Consider the following 3,944-nt stretch of genomic DNA (forward strand, 5'->3'; position numbering starts at 1 on the left):
ACAAAATTATATAATAGTTTTTTGTTGCATTCTTCCACTTTTTTTTTTTCCACTTTTGCTTTTGATTCCAGGGGAATCAAACACGCAATTTGATTTCTTAATAACGGATGTCTTCGCCTTGTGGTTTAGAATTTCTAATGGTAGTTCCATTTCCAATGATAATCGATCTTTCTTAATATCTAAGTATAAGGCCATTTTCTTGTTTTTATGGCTAATGAACTAAAATGCAACAATAGCCAAACAATGGTAGACTACTTCTGTAACAAAAGGAGTCGCAAAAGATTAAAAACTTTTTTCGTAATCACCAAAAAATAAAGTCTGTTGACAAATTTAGCCAACTCTCTTTAGATTTTAGGATTTTTTATATTTAAATTAAATAAATACAATATTAAAATTAATATTAATATAACAAATTTTGAATATATTAACGTATATGTTAAATCAATATTAAATTACTACCGAATAATGTATATGTATTAATACAACTTTTTTTTTTAATTTTTGGTACAAAAAAATCTTATTAATAATTACTGTAAAATATAAAATTTATCATATTAAAACAACTTACATTTTTAAAGCACACTTTAATTGGATTCTTAACTAAATTCATTCAAAATTTACTTTCAATACATATATTTTGAACATTTAATAATTCAACAACTATATAAAATTAAAATGTATAAGCAAAATATAAAATTTGAGAGTAAAATTGTCGTAACAAAAAAAATAATAATAAATCACATATTTAGATTCGCAAACTCAGAAAATTTTAGTACGTGTATAATTTTGAGGCTCAGGACACGCATAATATATGACACATCAAGAAAATGTTGACTTACTATCATGTTTATTGAAAGATGAATTTCCGTGTTTTTAATCTTATTTTTTTCATTGTTTCTTCTTAACATGTTATTGTTGGCTAAGACTCTTTTTCAATGTTACTGCTATTTATTTTTCATTCTATGTTGTCCTTTTCATTTAGCAATGATTCATTTGCTTTGTCACTAATAGCCAATTACTCGAATTTAATATACAACTCTAGTGCCAGTGTCTAAATTTGACTATTCCATCGATAAATCATTAATATCTCTAATATAGTAACTTCATCAGTCATATTTATTAATTAAAATTGTATTACACTACTGAAATTTAATGCCGGTTGCTTATATAAAATGTTTTTGACTCTTTAAAATATCACCGTGTATATGTTAATATAATCTACTTTATAGTTCTGCAAATTAAATAATATCCTACAAGACATAATAAAAAAAATTGGACTTCTACGAATAAATTTAATACCTTCAATTTTATACGGTATAACTTTTCTATTACTCCTATAAAAAAGTTGTTACACCTATCTAACTTAAAAATTTCCGAGACATTGAAGTTGAAGAAAAAAAAATAGTAAAATCTACTTCTAGAATAGAATTAATAATTTTAAATACTCTTCGATATAAGATAGTAAACTTTGGGTGTAAATAATATTAAACTATTATTATTTCGCCCATAATGAAAAATTGTATCTGTTAAATCAACTTGATAATGTGAGTTTTTTATTCTTTGTGAAATACTAAAAACATCATACCAATTTCTTTTTGCATTGTGCATAATCGCTTTTTGAGCAAGAAAAATATATATATTTTTTCAAGCTTTTCACAAATAATGAATTAATTTTTAATTTAAAAATAGAAAAAGTTATCTCACTATTAGCAAGAATAATTGTCAGAATTTAAAAAAAAAATTAAAGCATCCTCTGCTATATGCAAAGATACTTTGATTTTGAATTTTAAAAAATTATATTTACTCTTTTGATAGTTAGTGAAAAAGTTTAATTTTATTATATCTAAACATAATATTTTTCAGTTTTATATTGAGATATAACTCCAAAAATATTTTCATATTAAAATTTTTAGCCTATATTTTTATCACGTGAGTAATTAATATTTTATTTTTGATAATTTATTTTAAATAATATATTTAATTTATACCAACTTAGTACCATAAAGCAACACAAAAAAACATCATCTATTACTATTGGTCCTTCCAAAGTTATTTCACTGGCGGTCGTTGGATTCTTTGATAATAAAGGACACACTGATCACAAAAAAGCTTGGTACTTTATTTAACCTGTTTTTGGGCAAAACAGTGTAGGGTTCTTTTTATTTTTTATTTATCATTATGTATGTACTTATCTTCTCATTTAAAAGAATTAATCGCACACTAGGTAGTCCCAAAAAAAAAAAAAATCGCACACTAGATTTCTTAAAGATAAAATAATAATATTTATTGTTTCCGTGATATTATCAAAGATAAAATGACACACTAACTTGCCGGTCTTGCCTGCATTAAAAATTTACAGTGCATTTTAAGTAGTGCTGTCCTTTTAGGAAAAAGTCTTTGTTCTTTTAAAAAATAGATATATCAATTCTTTATTGTGTTTAGATATAATGTATTTTAACAAGAAAGAAAAAAAGTTACCTTACTATAAGAGAATGTTACGTAATTATGAATTTATATATGATATTGGTTAAATTTTAGATAATCCAAAATTTAGGTAACTTGAGCGCTGGTCATTTTATTAGGATTAAATTATTATTTCGAGGTTTATAAAAAAAATTACACATAGAAAAGTGATGGCTTTCAAATTTTTAAAATAAATATTGTATTATATATAATTTAAATAAATTGAATATGATAAAATTAACTAGGAATAATCACATGCAGGCAAGCATGCATCTGATATATAATATCCGCGGTAATTTTATATGTATTTAATTCGAATACGATCCAATCTGTACGTTTATCGCATGCATCTAATCTAATTCACAAATAAATAGATGAGTAAATTCTCATAGTAGTCTTTGAGATTGACGCGATGTATTAAAATTATTTCTGAAATTTTAATGGTATTAATTATATCTCTGAAATTAAAAAAATTATACTATAATAATTTCTGATCCGTTTTTCGTTAACGACATGCTGACGTGGACCTTTGATGACACGTGTCACTTCATGGTTTGGTTACATATCATCTCATGATGACATGTCGATCAACGACACGTGACATGTTGACATGGATGGGTATGCCACGTGTCACAATGCTATTTTGCCACGTGTCAGATTATGCCATGTGTCGCAATGCTATTTGTCCACGTGTCATCCACTATGTCATCGTTACATGTGCATCAAATTGGTCTCTTACTTTGCATCAAATGACTCATTTTAATCCCTGAAATTGAATGTCGTGCACTAAATTAGTCCTTTTATCAGTTTTTTCTCTTTTTTTTTATAAATTTAAAATTCTCATTATATATTTGAAGACACTAATTTTAATTTTATCTTTTCACAAATTATTTAAATACAAGTATTTTTATAAAATATTTTAAAATATTAGTTTTAATTATACAATTTTTTTCTACAATATTTTATTAAAAGAGTTATATGACATTGATATTAATTTAATAAAGAGTGTAAGTTAATAGTATAATAATATTTTTTAATACAATTTTTTTAATATTTAACACTTTAATAAATATTTTAGGAATACTTGATAAGACACTTGTTAAGTATTAACTAAAATAAATTCATTATTTCCATCCATTTTAAAAATGTCCGATTTCCCATATAATTAACTTCTTACTAAATTAATAAGATAGATTTATACTGTCGATTATAATAATTCATTTTATCTATAACTTAGTTAGGTGGCTTTTTCATATATTACACTATTAATCAATATAAGTACTTATTGTAACTATGACTTGAACAGTATTAAAACAGATACAAATAAACACAAGAGACAATAATAAAGTTTTGGTTTTAGTTAACATGTACTCTAATGATACAAGTTAATATTATTAATTAAAAAATTTATTATAAAATATGTATAATAAAAAATATAATTAAAATTGGTGTATAAAAAAATATTGAGAATTTTAAATTTA

The sequence above is a fragment of the Arachis duranensis genome, chromosome 6 (genome assembly GCF_000817695.3).
Source record: "Arachis duranensis cultivar V14167 chromosome 6, aradu.V14167.gnm2.J7QH, whole genome shotgun sequence".
NCBI classification, from domain to species: Eukaryota; Viridiplantae; Streptophyta; class Magnoliopsida; order Fabales; family Fabaceae; genus Arachis; species Arachis duranensis.